The sequence below is a fragment of the Oryctolagus cuniculus genome, chromosome 13, assembly GCF_051225735.1.
Source record: "Oryctolagus cuniculus isolate XC-2025 breed Fujian yellow rabbit chromosome 13, ASM5122573v1, whole genome shotgun sequence".
In the NCBI taxonomy this organism is placed as follows: domain Eukaryota; kingdom Metazoa; phylum Chordata; class Mammalia; order Lagomorpha; family Leporidae; genus Oryctolagus; species Oryctolagus cuniculus.
Window position 1 is genome coordinate 110,689,026 of NC_142879.1, and position 16,939 is coordinate 110,705,964.

Genomic DNA, 16,939 nt, shown 5'->3' on the forward strand with positions numbered 1-16,939 from the left:
CTCACTCCCCTGACACAGGTGGAAGGAAAGCCAGGCGGCGGGGAGTGGGCCTGAGTGCGTCCCTCTCACCCCCCAGGCAGGGCAGGTGCAGGGCAGGCGGGCGGGGCACTGGCTGGGTCACTCCTCCTCCCCTCGCCCCTGCACCTGGCCGGTTTTCACACAGTCCTGACTTCGGCAAGGCTGGGCTAGCAGCTCCAGGGGTGGTCTCCATTCTGCTGCGTTCCCGCCAGGACCCAGCACAGCTCTCGGCTCTCCCCCTGCTGCTTCCTGCTTCCCTACTACTGCTCAGTCATCAGCCTAGTTTCCCAGACACTCAGAACTGTTTCCCTACAGTGGGTGAATTCTTCATTTAGGTTTCGCTACGTGTTACTGCATTTGTACTGTGTACTGCTCTCGTGTTTGGTGTGTTTTTTCTTCTCATGATCTTTCCCTTCATTGCTACTTAACTCCACTGTTTTCACCTGTGATTATCCAAAATGTGTGCATGGCTGGCATGCATTTACACTCTGGACCTCTGAATACCTAAGACCTTGGGTTACAGTCTTTTTCCTGTGAACTTGTTACTAAAGTCTCATTGTTTATGCTTCCTCAGCCGGCGCTCAACCAGGAGAAGCCATGTTCAGCTCGAGCACCAAGATCGTGAAGCCCAACGGCGAGAAGCCGGATGAGTTCGAGTCGGGGATCTCCCAGGCGCTCCTGGAGCTGGAGATGAACTCGGACCTCAAGGCTCAACTAAGGGAGCTGAACATCACGGCCGCCAAGGAAATCGAAGTTGGCGGTGGCCGGAAAGCTATCATCATCTTTGTTCCCGTTCCTCAACTAAAATCCTTCCAGAAAATTCAAGTCCGGCTAGTTCGTGAGCTGGAGAAAAAGTTCAGTGGGAAGCACGTTGTCTTCATTGCTCGGAGGAGGATTCTGCCTAAGCCAACTCGAAAAAGCCGTACGAAAAATAAGCAGAAGCGCCCTAGGAGCCGCACTCTGACGGCTGTGCACGATGCGATCCTTGAGGACTTAGTCTTCCCAAGTGAAATCGTGGGCAAGAGAATCCGTGTGAAACTGGATGGCAGCCGGCTCCTACAGGTCCATCTGGACAAAGCACAGCAGAGTAACGTGGAGCACAAGGTGGAAACTTTCTCTGGTGTGTATAAGAAGCTCACAGGCAAGGATGTTAATTTTGAGTTCCCAGAGTTCCAGTTGTAAACAAAAATGACTAAATAAAAGATGCTTCATGGTAAAAAAAAAAAAAGTCTCATTGTTTTTGAAATTAGAAATGAACTTTTGAAAAATAATGCTATTGTAAGTTGGTGAACATTTTCAGTCTGCAAATGCAATACTGTCTTAAGCTCAGAGACATTATCTTCTATTATTTCATTGACTATTCATTCCACGTTGCATTTTTCTCTTGCACTTGTGACTTTAGTTATTTGTAAATCAGCATCCAGATCTCTGTATCTTGTTCTCCAAGATACAGAGACTTCCTCAAGGTCTCTCTCGTTCTCAAATTCTGTCAACTTCATGGTCTATTGCATTATTGACTATTGATATTTAGATTTTTATTCTGGTAATTGCGGTTGAAAATATTCTTTTTTTTTTTTTTTTTGACAGGCAGAGTGAACAGTGAGAGAGAGAGACAGAGAGAAAGGTCTTCCTTTGCCGTTGGTTCACCCTCCAATGGCCGTCGCGGCCGGCGCGCTGCATCCGGTGCACCGCGCTGATCCAATGGCAAGAGCCAGGTGCTTTTCCTGGTCTCCCATGGGGTGCAGGGCCCAGGCACTTGGGCCATCCTCCACTGCACTCCTGGGCCACAGCAGAGAGCTGGCCTGGAAGAGGGGCAACCAGACAGAATCCGGCGCCCCAACCGGGACTAGAACCCGGTGTGCCAGCGCCACAAGGCAGAGGATTAGCCTAGTGAGCCGCGGCGCCGGCCTGAAAATATTCTTATTTCTAGTTTCTTTTCATGAAAACTATTTTGGACTCCACATTCCCTGACGCCTCATTGCCAGTGTGATTGAGGAGTTTCTCCAAAGCATTCTGGTTCGTTGGTGCTGCTGGTCAGCAGTGGCCTCCTGACAGCTCTAACTGGGCCTCACTGCCCAGCGGGTTAGGAATTCCTGCCTGTCCTACCGCTGTGTTTCCCAGCTTGCTGGGTGTGCGTGGTAATGCCCAGTGCACTGGGCGATGCCACTCAGCTTACTTGGAGTTACTGCCTGGCCTGCTGGATGTTACTGCCCTTCTGGGGACTACTGCTTGGCTTATAGGGTGTTAGTCCTGATTCGTGTGTGTTACTGCCGTACTTATTAGGGAATCTGCCCAGCTTCTGGGGTCTCCAGGTCCTGGAGCACTCGCTCTGTGACTGCCTGGAGATCTGAGAGCTGAGAAATAAGGGTGATTGGGTCTCCCCTTGGATGGCCGGTGTTGACAGCAGAGTGGGTGGAGACAGCTCCCCTCCCAGGAGTGTACATCTGCAGTTCACAAAGCAGGGTATGGGGGACATGGAGACAGTAACGTGGCCGCTACGGTGTTACCGTGGCTGTCATCTCGCACATTCCTCAATGACAGCGGCAGCTACAAACTGCTTATTTATTTATTTTTAAAAAGATTTAATTTTTTTACTTAATTGAAAAACAGAGTTACAGAGAGAGAAAGAGGGAGATACAGAGAGAGGTCTTCTACTGGTTCACTCCCCAAATGGCCGCAACGGACAGGGCTGGGCTGATCAGAAGCCCGGAGCTGGGAGCTTCTTCTGGGTCTCCCACATGGGTGCAGGGCCCAAGCACTTGGGCCGTCTTCTGCTGCTTTCCCAGGCCATAGCAGGGAGCTGGATCAGAAGCAAAGCAGCTGAGACTTGAACCGGCACCCAGATGGTCTGCTGGCATTGCAGGCTGTGCCTTAACTCATTTCACCACAACTCTGGCCGCTCACACGGTACAGTCAACCTTCCATGCCCTCTGACCTACTTCTCCCCTCGTTCCCTCGCCCTGGCCCAGCCTCACTCTGCCTCTGTGCTCTTTTGAGCATGCAGCCCTCGTGTGAAGGAGACCACAGGACAGTCTTCCTGTGCCTGGCTGATTTCCCTCAGTGTGACGTCCTGCAGGTCTCTTCAGAGTAGCAGGTGGCAGATGTCCGGTTTGAAGGCTGAATCATTCCACTGTGCATAAACCACATGTTCCTTATCCACTTGAGGGACATTGAGCTTGTTTCCACTTGTTGGCTTCCATGAGCCACGCTGCCGTGAACCTGGGGTGCAGGTGTCCTTGCGAGGGGGTGACCTCGTATCTGGATACACACACGGAGACGGAATGCTGGGTCACACTGTGGGTCTACTTTTAGCTTCTGAGGGTCCTCCACACTTTTCCACAGTGGCTGAAGCAATCTACATTCCAACAACAGTGTGCTGGGGCTTCCTTTGCCCCATAGCACCACCACCGTTCCCCTCCTGTGCTTTTGAGAATAGTTCTCCTTGCGGTGTAAGGCAATGCCTCTGGGTGGTTTTCATTTGCATTCCCCTGATTATGGGTGATGTTGAGCACCTTTAAATAGCCCTGTTGGTGGCTTCTATGTCTGTTTTGGAAAAATGTCTCTTCAGGTCTTTCACTTTTTCAGTTGGGTCATTTTTCTTCTATTGAGCTGTAAGAGTTCCTTATAGAGTTTGAATATTAAACCCTTCTTGGGTGACTCCCAGATATTTCCCCCAGTCTCTGGCTCCCTTTGCCTTTTGTTGGCTGTTCCCTCTGCCATGCAGGCTTGTGTGTGATATAAGAGAAACGTCCAACTTTGCTCTTTTGCGTGAGGAAATCCGGTCTTCCTGGTGTCATTTGTTGAAAGAACCATTCTTTCCCCCATGAGTTTTCTTGCTAGCTCATACACGTTTGGATTTATTTTTGAAGTCTTTGTTCTGTTCCACTGGTCTGTTTCTGTTTTTATGCAGCACCATAAAGAGCTGAAGAAGGGAGTCTAACAGATGCTCACAGAGCCCCTTCATAGCCTCCCGCCAAGAGGCAGGAGTAGCCTAATGTGTGTGGGTGGATGCATGGTGAACAAAGCGTGGTGTCTGCACACAGCGGCACGCCGTGGGCCGCTGTCCGGCCTGGAAAGGAAGGAAGCTGACACAAGCCCTGAGGATGCTATGCTGGGTGAGATAAGCCAGGCACACAAAGACACACGTGGCACCGTTCCACTTGAGCGAGAACCTGGTGCAGTCACGCTCAGAGACAGAAGCCAAAATGGTGGTGCCAGGCCTCAGGAAGAGTGGGGTTTGTGTTTAAGGAGTGAGAGTTTCAGTTTGAGAGAAAGTGAAGCTCGGAGGTAAGGGCGGGTCTGGCTGCACTGCAGCGTGAATGGACCTCTGGCCTTGGAACCACAGGCTGACAAATAGTGAAAACCCTCAGTTCTGTTATGTAAAAGGGAAGAATGCTGCGCTGTGGGGGTGGAGGCTGGGTGCCCTGCAGCGGACTTGCTGCACCTGCGCCTGCCTCATTCTTAGGCCTGGGGTTTTGGCTTCCTCCCATCCAGGACCTGTAACATTGGAGTCATTCATTCATTCATTTAACCAACATTTATTATGTAGGTACCATGTGCTTAAGTTTCCCTACGACGATGAAATAGCTTAGAGACTCTCATTTATGGGTCAAATTCAGAATGGATTTGGTTGAAATCATCAATGTTTGGGAGCTATCAAATTATTTTTCTATTAAGACAATACAACCAGGGCCGGCGCTGTGGCGCAGCCTGCCATTCCAGCATTCCATATGGGCGCCGGTTTGAGTCCCTGCTGCTCCACTTCTGATCCAGCTCTCTGCTATGGCCTGGGAAAGCAGTAGAAGATGGCCCAAGTCCTTGGACCCCTGCACCTGCCTGAGAGACCTGGAAGAAGCTCCTGGCTCCTGGCTTCGAATCAGCTTAGCTCTGGCTGTTGCTGTCATTTGGGGAGTGAACCAGTGGAATGGAGGACCTCTCTCTCTCTCTGGCTCTACTTCTCTCTGTATCTCTGTCTTTCAAATAAATAAAATAATTCATAAAAAACAGACAATACAATACAACCCTCTGCTATTCTCATTGCAGATTTTTCACATTCCGATGTAGATTTGGTTCTTAAATCAGAAAGTCTGAAAGAAAAGTGGCCTGGCTTAGCAAATCACTCAGCAAAAGATATTTGTTTCAAGTAAATCTCAGATTACTCATATAATAAAATATTAAAACCGGTACGTGGCCTCCGTAGTATAGATTTCCATTACTGGGCTAAAAGCATGACGGTGACTGTGGAACCCATAAGCACCTCCAAGGACACTTGAAGGTCACCTGCACCTTCTCAACAGCACAGGGGACAGCCATGTCTATTCCTACCTCTTTGTTCTGTTGAATTAAGTTCTGTGCCCAGCATACATATCAGAGTTTTCTTTTTAAGATTCATTTTATTTATTTGAAAGTCAGAGTTACAGAGAGAGGTAGAGACAGAGAGAGGTCTTCCATCCTTTGGTTTACTCCCCAGATGGCTGTAAAGGCTGGAGCTGCACTGATCTGAAGCCAGGAGCCAGAAATCTCTTCCGGGTCTCCCACGTGGGTGCAGGGGCCCAAGGACTTGGGCCATCTACTGCTTTCTCAGGCCATAGCAGAGAGCTGGATTGGAAGAGGAGAAGCCGGTACTTGAACCGGCGCCCATGTGGGATGCTGGCGCTTCAGACCAGGGCTTTAACCCCACTGCGCCACAGAGCTGACCCCCATAACAGGGGTTCTAACACTATGGTTCTAAGTTGTAACTGAAAGCTGGATTTCATTCAGGTTTTTTGATCTGTAAAGAAATAGCAGTTGGGAAAGTCTACCTACTGATGGTGGCAGTGTGGTGACTGGGTGCGGTACAAGGGCATGGACTGGTCACTGGGTATGCACCCAGGGGCAAAGTCAGGTAACCTCTTTGACCTATATGTTGTGTTTTATCTGAAAGGTGGGAGATTGTCACCTCGTATACCTTATTTCCAAGGTTACTATGCACATATCATGCTTATGTTTTTGTTTTTGTTTCTTTGACAGGCAGAGTGGACAGTGAGAGAGACAGAGAGAAAGGTCTTCCTTCAGTTGGTTCACCCTCCAATGGCCGCTGCGGCAGGCGCGCTGTGCTGATCCGATGGCAGGAGCCAGGTGCTTCTTCCTGGTCTCCCATGCGGGTGCAGGGCCCAAGCACTTGGGCCATCTTCCACTGCCCAGGAGGGCCACAGCAGAGAGCTGGCCTGGAAAAGGGGCAACCGGGACAGAATCCGGCGCCCCAACCGGGACTAGAACCCGGTGTGCCGGCGCCGCAGGTGGAGGATTAGCCTATTGAGCCGCAGCGCCGGCTGATGCTTATGTTTTTAGGATGTTTTAGCCATGGTATAAGAGGAGAATAACAGCTTTTACTGAATTCTTTTTAAATTGAATAAGATCCTGCATGCACATAATGCTGTATATCAGCGATTGTTAAATTGTCATGTAAGCCCAGTTGTTTTAATTATATAGAGATGAATTTTTATCACTCAGATAAAAGAAAAAGCATCCAACTAGTCAGGCACAGCTGGAGACAGAGTTTGACGTCCACACCTGGCTTCTGCCCTCCCTCCACAGTAAGGAAGCTTGATTTGTTGGTTCTCCATCTCCTCACAGCTCTGCTGGCCTCACCCACTTCCTTAAGCACCTCTGCATGTCTAAGTGCAAGCTTTAAAGCATTACGCTAGCTTTTCTGTTGGCTAGTTTCAGTTTTTTTTTTACACAATTTATTTTATGCTTAAATAATCGACTAGGTCATCCAGTGTATGGGTTTCATACATATGTCATTAGAGCTAGGTGTAGTTTCAGTTTTATTTATTGATTTGTTTCTTTGGCCTGCATGCATTGATAAGATCATTCTCCTTCTGGAATTAGCAGGAGCACAGGTGACAGTAATTCCTGTTTCAGGCCGATTCCTTTGGATAGTCAACAAAGCAACCAAAGTAGAGTAAGCCCATGGAGAACTGAAGTTCTCTTGTGCCGGCACGGGTTCAAACAGTGATGCTCTAATAAACAATAAGGAAGAAGAATCAATGACCTAGGGCAGGGATTTGTAAACAAGGCCCACGGCCCAAACCCGGCCTGCTTCCTGTGTTTGAAAACAACCTTTGGAGGGCCATTGCTGTGGCATAGCAGGCAAAGCCGCTGCCAGCGACACCAGCATCCCATGTAGGCTCTGATTTGTGTCCCGGCTGCTCTACTTCTGACCCAGCTCCCTGCTGATGCTCCTGGAAGAGCAGCAGAAGGTGGGCCAAGTCCTTTGGCCCCTGCACACACGTGGGAGACCCGGAAGAAGCCTCTGGCTCCTGGCTTTGGTCTTGTCCAGCCCTGACCATTGCAGCCACGTGGGGAGTGAACCAGCAGATGGAAGATCTCTCTCTCTCTCTGTCTCTCTCTGCTTCTGCCTCTCCTTCTCTACAACTCTGACTTTCAAACAAAAATGAAAACAAAGTTTGATTGGAGTACAGTCGTGTGTGTGTTTGTGGAGCACAGACGTATGTCTGTTTATGTGCTGTCCAGAGCTGTCTGCACAAAGACCAGATGACTTGCAAAGCCAGAAATATTTGCTCTTTGCAGAGAAATCTTCCAGCTCCTGACTTAGAGACTAGCTAGAAGAAACAGAAGATAGATGCCCCCTTTGCAGAAGATTTTAAAGCATGAATTTCTGCACAGATCTGCGAAGCAGACACCCAGCCCAGTGCTGGTAAAGCCTTGCATTCTGGGGCCTGGGTGAGGAAGCAAATGTGCGTTAGGTTCCTCTCTCTTGGGGATCAGGCACAGCTGGGTGCATCCTGATCTGGGGCAGTGTCATTTGCTAGGAGGAACAATAACATGTGGTGACTGTGATTTGTAAGCAATAAGATGGTGCAGACTATTCCCAGAGGTTTCGGGATGGGTTCTGGACCAGCTTCTTCACTGCATTTCTGCTTTGGGCAGCTGCATCTGTGAGACCCCAGGCCTCCAGAGGTAGACGCCTGTGGGGCCTACAGCACCTCCCATGAGGGCTCTGCTTGTGTGGATGAATGTCAGCCCTACACTGTCACAGCGCCAGTGTTCACTGTGTGCACTTTGGAGCTCTGTCCCTAACTCTGTAAAGCAGAGACTAACACCCAGTTCCAAGATACCTGTGATGCTGAAAAGGAATTGCGTCTTTGCAAAGCACCACAGCAGGAGACACTACCTCTTAGGAAAATGATCCTGCATCATCCTCACCACACCAGGAACAATAGCTGGAATGGGGAGCAGAGCGAGGGTTCCAGTCCTCACCTTCCCTGCTCACCCTGCACATCTCACTCTTCTGCATTGCCCCATTGTTTCTCCTCTGGGAAGCCCACCTGCCACCACCCCGGCACTAGGACAAACTGGACGGAAATTCCTGCTCATCTACAATCTCTGGGGTCAGCACCTGCACCTTTAGAGCACTTAACCCAGTGTTTCAGAATTAGTTTCCACTTTATTCCTAATAAGAATATATATTCAACATGGAAAAACACAAAGAGTATGATAAAGCCACAGATCATCTTTAATCTCACTCCTACAGCCCGGAGATAACTCTCTCTCTCTCTCCCCTACTCTGTCTCTGCCTCTGTCTCTGTCTTTCTCTCTCTCTCCTTCTCCCCCACTACTTGTGCCTTATTAGTATGCTTTTAGTTGCAACTAAGCAAGTACCTGGACCCAACGTTCAATTGGCATAAACAGTAAGAAATAATAAACTTACATAATAAGAAATCTAAACATAAGGTGACTCTTAAAGCAGAATGCAAAGGTCTGAATATGATTTCACTGCCTAACTCAGGTAGATATTTAAACCTCAAAGTATAGGTTGAATGATTAAGGGTGGAGACTTGATGCAATCATGGTGTCTGAAGGTAGCATCTGGGGAATGGTTGGGTTGGGTACGTTAGGGGGGTTGGTTGGGTTGTATTGTATTGGGTTGGGTTGAATGAGTTGGGTTAGTTGGGTAGGGTTGGATAGGATAGGTGGGTTAGTTGGGTTGGATTGGATTGGGTTGGGTTGAGTAGGGTGGGTTGGGTTGGTTGGGTAGGGTTGCCATCGTGAAGCCCATGGTCAAATTCTTGTGGCTTTACAAGAAGAAACCACTTGACATAGAGGGACCAGCACTCTCCCCACTTCTCTCTGCCTCCTTGCTGGCTCTGTGACCCTTCCTCAACACCTGGTCCCTCAATAGACACCTCATCTTGGACTGAGAACTCTAAAACTGTGAGCTGGAACCAACTATCTTCCTCCCTATGTAGCTCTTCCTGGACATCTGTGTGTCCTTTTGACAAAAACCTAAAATGTGGGAGAATGCATCAGAAGTTAGGGGTTGGGGGCAGAGATCACATGATTATTCCCTAAGTGCTAGAAGTCAGAAAATCATTCTTAAAAAATTAAAGTCAGGGGAGCCGGCGCTGTGGCGCAGCAGGTTAAAGCCCTGGCCTGAAGCACTGGCATCCCATATGGGCACCAGTTCTAGTCCGGCTGCTCCTCTTCTGATCCAGCTCTGTGCTATGGCCTGGGATAGCAGTAGAAGATGGCCTGAGTCCTTGGGCCCCTGCACCCAGAAGAAGATCCTGGCTCCTGGATTTGGATTGGCACAGCTCCGGCCGTTGTGACCATCTGGGGAGTAAACCAGCGGATAGAAGACCTCTCTCTCTGTCTCTACCTCTCTATATAGTTCTGTCTTTCAAATAAATAAAACTGTAAAAAAAAGAGTTAAAGTTGGGGAGTAAATCCAGAACATGAGGACGGGACTTGTGGTAGGTGGGTGCTTGGTGAATCAGGTTTTGGGCCCTGGCTGCTGATGAGATCCTGGCACATGCCTTCCCATGCCTGTGTTCTCCTAGCCCTGTCATTCCAGCTGCGGCCTGGCCGTGGTGTGCCATAGGGTCTGGGCATCACATGCAAGCAGACTCACCAGCACTTGATGAGGCAAGGTTGGTGCCTCCTAGAACTCTGCTACGACTGGAGGAAAACTTTTCCAGAAGCTGCAGGGCCCTCCACCTCAGCAGCCTGAAGTGAATCCTGTTCCTCCTGCCTCAACCTGTCCACACCGGCCCTCCTGACTCACCCCCAGGGCCAGGAGCTGTGGGGCAGGAGGGAGAAGGGAGGCAGGAAGACCAGAGGAGCATCGGGAGCAGGAAACCAACAGCTTCAGACCCACTTCTGTGTCTGCCAGGTTCCTGGCGTCAGTAAATGTTTCTTGACATTTGAAAATGGAAGAGTCTGGAAGCACCATGGTTTCTTTAACAGGCTCCCGTTGTTGGCCATTTAGCACGATCCTAAATCACTCAGTGTCTTGCCCTCACACTGTCAGATTTACAACCCTCGAGCCGTTCTGAGTCTGGGACTGAAACCAGCGTTTTCCCTCACCATTAAAAATGACCTCAGATTGCCCACACGCATCAATAAACCTATAAGGAGTTTTTCAGGAAATGCTGTCTCGTGATACTTGGCGAGGCTTCACAAAGTTTGTGGAATATGCGTACTATGGCAAAACTGCGCATGGGTTTCAATGTTTTTTGCACAAGATAAGCTTACCTTTTAATTCTGCCTTGTCCACAGCTTTGCAAGCCCCCTGTTACCTGCATACTTTTTAACCTCATCCATCGCTCAGCACCAATTCATGAACTCTTGGCCAATTCATTTCAACATTTACTGATAAAGACCCAGTCTTTGCCTCCGTCTTTCCAGAATGCAGCCTGCATACAGACTCTTGCAGACCAGCACTGACTTGGTCAGGCATTTGTTTGATGTTTGTGGCCGCATCTGTGGGTGCAGCTCTGGGGGCGGATCACCTCCCACCTCTTGTCCCCAGACCCTTTGTCACTTGGGAAGGAAACATCTGGTCTCCCTGCCTTTTTCTGTGTACTTTGGAGGGAATCATTCATGTTCTCACCTTTGGCCCTGTCACTGATGTCGGAGATAATGTGCTGGCTATTTTAACAAAGGCCAGAAAATATAATTTCAATTTATTTCCGGAAGTAGCCTGCAGCCTGCAGCTCTCAGCAGGGCCGGAAGTGCGGCTCACAGGGACCCTGCTGCCCGCCCCACTGCTGACTCAGCCCCCAAGCCAGCCCGGGGGCCCGACCTCCCAGGGCCACTCTGTGAGTCTGGAACTCTTCAGGGTAAGATTTCATTCTGACCTGGCCCAACTTAGAGGCAAACAGCCCTGCATTCACTTTCCCTGGGTGAAACTGGCTCAAGAACAAAGATTTAGCTCGTTTTGTTACCAAAGGAGAAGGAGTAGAGTCTTTCTAGCTTCTTGTAGGCCCCCTGAATTAACACAATTCAGTTCCTTTCCTCCTTCAAGGGGACTAGGTTGGTCAAAAAATCATTACTCAGGGAATTTTAAAGCTGGGAGTCACCCAGGGGGATGACAGGGAACTCGGGTGCTGTGAGGGCCCTGAGAGTTCTTAGAGAGGGGACTCCGAAAAGATCAGGGAGGGAGGGGCAAAAGGCAAGTTCATTTTGGTGTGAAATAAACTTGAAATCACGCCTATAAGGAGTCTTCAAAAGTCTGTGGAAAATGCATTGAATAAAACTATGCAAGGACTGCTTTACTGGGTGGGGGGGAACCAAAGTAACACTGTTTTTTAATTTGCTTTCTCCAGAAGCTTCATAAAGTGCCTGACACTCAGGTGCCTGGGCCCTGACAGCCCGGGCTTCCCACTGCCCAGAGAGGGAGAGGGAGATGGGCCGGAGACTGATGAGATCCACCTGCAGAGGCCAAGGGTTACGTCAGCGGCAGACGGTTGGTTATTTACACAGACTCATTTCCCTCTGGTTGATTACCAAGAAAGGCCAGTGCCCCGGAGGAGAGCAGGCTGAGTCTCCTGCAGGAACCCTTGTAAGGAGAGAGGGCTGGAGGGCTCTGGAGGAAGGGTGCTTCTGGGGCGTCTTCCCAGGGGGCGTTCCCAGGGGGCCCTGGGCGAAGCACCCAGCTTGGCCCTGCTCTGCACTGCCGCCTGCCTCACCCCACCTCGCCCTGGTCCTGGTAGTGTGTCTGACTGCAGGTGATGCAGCAATGACTCAGGAGTTGACGGCCGGCCGTTCATGCCTCTCTAGCAGGTGTGGGCTCGGAGCAGCCCCACCCCCTGCAGCAGGAGGAGGCCTGCAGGGGGTGCGCAGCCCGCCCACCCCGCCCTGCTGCTGTCTTCCACACCTGAGTCCTGCCCTGCCCGTCACACAGCTGGTTTTCTTTGCTGTAGGGAAATGGCACTATCACTTTTCAAATCGCAACCTGAAGGTGGCTGCGGTGCCGAGCCAGGCTGAGGTGCTGTGCCGGTGTGGGAGAGACCCTGTTCTAGGGGCCGCAGTCGGCGGAACCCGTGCCTGAGCGCTGGGCTCCTCTTCCTCAAGTGACGGCTTCACCTCCCGCATTGAGTTCCTCAAATATTAGCGATTCAAGGGGTGGCGGTTGGATCCGGATGGGATGTCTGGAACAGAAAGCTCCACTCCTGGCCAACAGGGGGCTGGACCTGGCTCGTTTCAGTCTCTTGTCTCTGCGGCCACATGTTATGAAGCCAAATTGGGTGGAGTCTGTGGCTGAGTCAAAGTCCACCAGCTACCCTACTCCCAAACCACCGACTGATGGTGTTGAGTATATGACCAAAAGCTACAGCTAACGGCGTGTTGTGTGCTGAGATGCGTCTTAAAAATCAGCCCTCACCTAGCCTTGGAGGCAGATCTCATTGTCCCTATTTTAAGATGTGTCAGAGAGGATTAGTAACAGGCCCAGGATCACACAGCCCCGAGCACAGCCAGACCCTGCCTGCCTGTGAGCTTGCTCATCAGGGCCACAGATGGGGAAGGACAGCACCCTGGGTGGGGCCCTGGGTTTGCACCCCGTGGCAGCTGCACAGCCTGGCAGCACCTTCCTCCCAGAAGCCCTCGGGAGTATGGACCAAATCATGACCAGAAGGGCTGATGGCTGAGGGCATGGGTGCCAGGCCCGGCCTCGGGCTGTCTCCCCTCCTGCTCAGTGCCTCAGATTCTGCCCAGTGAGTCACCGAGTGAATCTCCCAGGAAGGGTGATGTGCCGGCAGCGGCTCGCTGTCTTCTCTGACTCATCATTGCTGTTATCAAACGGCAGAGTTCAGTTGTGCTCCAGAGGGGGCTTTGAAGACAGGATATGGTGAAACGCTGGTGCTGACACTCACCTGACACAGAGCTCCGGACTCATCCTCGGTGATGAAGCTTCTGTTCCCCCTCCCTCCCTCCACGCCTCCTCCCTCCCTCCCTTCCTTTCTCTCTTCCCCCTTCCCTCCCTCCTTCCCTCCCTTCCTTTCTCCCTCCTTCCCTTCCTTCCTCCCTTCCCCACCTCCCTCTCTCCCTCCACCCCTCCTCCCTCCCTCCCTCCTTCCCTTCCTTCCTCCCTTCCCCAACTCCCTCTCTCCCTCCACCCCTCCTCCCTCCCTCCCTCCTTCCCTTCCTTCCTCCCTTCCCCACCTCCCTCTCTCCCTCCACCCCTCCTCCCTCCCTCCCTCCTTCCCTCCCTCCACCTCTCCTCACTCCCTCCACCCCTCCTCCTCCCTCCCTTCCTTCCTCCCTTCCCCACCTCCCTCTCTCCCTCCACCCCTCCTTCCTTCCTCCCTCCCTCCTTTTCTCTCTCCCTCCCTCCACTTCTCCTCCCTCCCTCCCTCCTTCCCTCCCTTCCTTTCTCCCTCCTTCCCTCCCTTCCTTTCTCCCTCCCTTCCTCCCTCCCTTCCTCTCTTCCCCCCTCCCTCCTTCCCTCCCTTCCTTTCTCCCTCCCTCCCTCCGCCCCTCCCTCCCTCCACCCCTCCTCCCTCCCTCCCTCCCTCCTTCCCTCCCTCCACCTCTCCTCACTCCCTCCACCCCTCCTCCCTCCCTCCCTTCCTTCCTCCCTTCCCCACCTCCCTCTCTCCCTCCACCCCTCCTTCCTTCCTCCCTCCCTCCTTCCCTCCCTTCCTTTCTCCCTCCTTCCCTCTACCCCTCCCTCCCTCCTCCTCCCTCCCTCCACCCCTCCTCCCTCCCTCTGTCGCTCCCCGTCTTCGTGGAGGAACGACACAGGACCCTGCGCTGTTCTTTCGTCTGCTCGGCCCTCCCCGGGTTTGCTGCTGGTTCTTCCCGGGTTGGCTACTATCCCTTCCACCTCCGTGGAAGGGCAGTTCCCCCTGGCCACATTCCCCACTTCCGCAGGGGAGCAGCACACCGCCGGCCGGCTCTCTGGGGGGCTGCACGGGTTCCCTTAGATGTTCCCCATAGATGTTCCTGGTGCATGCCGTCTCTCTCCTCCTTTATAGTCCTCCTCCGCCAATCCTAACTCGGCTGCCCACACGCCAAGTACGCTGCTCTCCTCCAATCAGGAGCAAGTCCTACAGTTTATTAGTTGAACTGGAGGCAGCTGTGCGGAAGCTGTTTACTTCTCTCCCAGCGCCATATTGTGGGAGAGCAGATGCATAGAATAAGTCTTAATTCGAGTAACTTAGTCTAGTCCGGATTGCTCCCCACACCCTCCCTCCCTCCTTCCCTCCCTTCCTTTCTCCCTCCTTCCCTCTACCCCTCCCTCCCTCCTCCTCCCTCCACCCCTCCTCCCTCCCTCCCTCCCTCCTTCCCTCCCTCCACCTCTCCTCACTCCCTCCACCCCTCCTCCCTCCCTCCCTTCCTTCCTCCCTTCCCCACCTCCCTCTCTCCCTCCACCCCTCCTTCCTTCCTTCCTCCCTCCCTCCTTTTCTCTCCCTCCCTTCCCTCCCTTCCTTTCTCCCTCCCTTCCTTTCCTTCCCCTCTTCCTTCCTTATTATTCCAGCCTATCGTGGGCCAATACTTTTACAGAATACAGTAAAAATCTCCCAGCAATGTCAAGTCGCTATAAGTGCTCCCTGCTCTGATGTGCCTGGGGTGGCTGGCATTTCAGGGCGCCCTTCACTTCGAGTGGCACACTCAGAGCTTTGTTTCCTGATCCCGAAGTTGGGAGCCAGTGCTTACTTCACGTGGTTGTGAAAACCAGGAGAAACCGTGCAGAGAGGGTGCCCGGCACACTGCAGGCCTAGCACACAGGCGGTGTGAAGAACTAGGGCCTTGGCAGGGCAGGACGCAGGGCAGTGAGAATCGACGCTGTGCCAGTTCCCAGACAAGCCTCTGGGGCTACTTTTCTTCCCAGTGCCCCTCCGCTCTGGGCAGCTAACACCTCCCCTGCACCCAGAACTGCACGTTTCCTGTGACGCGTTCCGAGGGGCAGGCGAGCAGCTGGGCCAGGCTGTGAGTCGTGTCCAGGGCCTGCACATTCCGAACCTGGCCTGCGGCTCTGCTTGACTCATGGCTCTAGCACACCCCTGAAAATAAACAGGCAGGCATCAACAGGCCCCTGCAGGGCGCACGCCTTCAGGGTCTCCACTGAGGCCGAGATGTGAACGGAAGGGACCAGCATTGTGGCGTAGCCGGTTAAGTGACCACCTGTGACACTGGTCTCCCCTATGGGCACCAGTTCCAGTCCCAGCTGCTCCACTTCTGATCCAGTTCCCTACTAATGTACCTGGAAAAGCAGTGGAAGATGACCCAGGTCCTTGGGCCCCTGCACCTACGTGGGAGACGTGGAAGAAGCTCCTGGCTCCTGGCTTTGGCTTGGCCTAGACCTGGTCCATTGTGTCCATTTGGAGAGTGAACCAGTAGATGGAAGATCTCTCCCCTCCCCCTCTGTCTCTCCCAGTCTCCATCAGTCTACCTTTCAAATTAAAAAAAAAAAAATCTTAAAAAAAAAAAAAAAACACTTTCCATGGGCTGTTTGTGTCAGATAACAACTGAAGTGAAGCTACTTAGCCCCTCAGTGGTGACATGGGAAGCTCACACACAAAAAGTATCCGAAAGACAATATTGCAGTCAAGGATAAGCCCCTGGAGAAACCTGCACGTGCAGTATTGGAAATAAACGGGCGGAGGAGAGGGTGTGGAAGGCCGGTGAGAAGCCAGCTGGTGAGAAGGGGCGCCAACGACCGCCGTGTGGAAACGGCTGCAGAATTGGCCGCAGCCACCGGCAGTGCTGGCACTGTCTGCAGGACCAGGCAGGACGCGGAGTGGCATCACAGAACTGGGAGAAGGAAAGCCGTGGCTCCCCCAGCCCTCGGGCGGAGAAACAGGGGGTTAGGGCACAGCGCGCAAAGTCCACCGCAACAGCTCAACACGGGGGGGGGGGGGGGGGGCTGTGGTGGGGAGGGGAAGCCAGAGCCGCAGCCACATGGGCCTGGCTCGAAAGCTTCCTGTCAAACAGGATTGGCCACGGCTGCCTTCTGGAGTCAAAAAAGTTCATGGAAATGAATTCGGTGAAAAAAACCTATGCAAGGATTTTGATTTGCTCCCTAACATGGAAAGTGCTTGCAAGTTCTAACACATCCTTAGGGATGAAGTGGTGAGTGCCATGATTAAGAGAGCCACAGGGCAGGGACTTGGCCTCCTGGAGGAGACAGCAGGGTCCGATGTCTGAGCACCTGGCTCAATGCGGGCCCCTGCTCCTGGCTCCGGCCTCTTGCCAATGCGGTGGGAGGCAGCGGTGATGGCTCGAGGGCCTGGTCCCTGCCACCACATAGGAGACCTGCATGGTGGGGCTCCTGGCTTCTGCCTGGCCCAGCCCTGGCTGCTGTGGGCTACTGTGGGCATTTCGAAATGAGCAGGAGATGTCTGTCTGCAACGACGCTATGAACTAAGAGTGATGATTGGAGTTAGTGCTCCTGCTGTTTAATCGGCCAGTTCACCGAAAGAGGCAGACTTCTACGCCTGACGCCAGCTAGGCACATTGCTACCCTGCACAGCTGGCTAAGAGAAGCTGCCACATGGGGTAAGAAAGAGATTAATACAGCAAATGCACGAAGGGCTCACTTTGTTTTATTGCACGTGCAAATTAGAGCAAAGTAAACACTCCCGGGGTTAATTCGTGTGCGAGGATGCAGTTCTTCAGGCCGGCAATGCTT

The 16,939-nt window shown here is 52.3% G+C and overlaps 1 pseudogene across 1 annotated transcript; it reads left to right on the top strand.

Annotated features, from left to right (window-relative positions):
- Positions 1-562: 562 nt before the first annotated feature.
- Positions 563-1,246, top strand: LOC100345538 (small ribosomal subunit protein eS7 pseudogene; annotated as a pseudogene). Its single transcript, XR_016219962.1, has one exon. The product of XR_016219962.1 is annotated as a small ribosomal subunit protein eS7 pseudogene (transcript).
- The last annotated feature ends 15,693 nt before the right edge of the window (positions 1,247-16,939 follow it).